The following is a 253-nucleotide window of genomic DNA, read 5'->3' as shown; positions in this document are numbered from 1 at the left end:
GACTTAAATACTACAAGGATTTTTATAATCCCCATTCTTTTGGGAAGTGTATCCATTTTCTAGGGTGCAATATAACAATATCTTGAGAACAAATACACAAATATTAGATAAAATATATACTAACAACATGAAATTCTGATGTCTGATCTGACCACTGGGGAACACTGCTCAATCCGGAGGTTCTTCCTGGTCACAATGGGAAGAGAAATAATGGGAAGGGATACAACCCTGGTGCTGCCAGACCTGAAAAAAT

The sequence above is a fragment of the Marmota monax genome, unplaced genomic scaffold, assembly GCF_021218885.2.
Source record: "Marmota monax isolate L192 unplaced genomic scaffold, Marmota_monax_Labrador192_F-V1.1 WCK01_AAM20220418_F8-fsc01628, whole genome shotgun sequence".
Taxonomy (NCBI): domain Eukaryota; kingdom Metazoa; phylum Chordata; class Mammalia; order Rodentia; family Sciuridae; genus Marmota; species Marmota monax.
The sequence above is the reverse complement of the archived record's forward strand: the minus strand, read 5'-3'. Positions refer to the sequence as shown.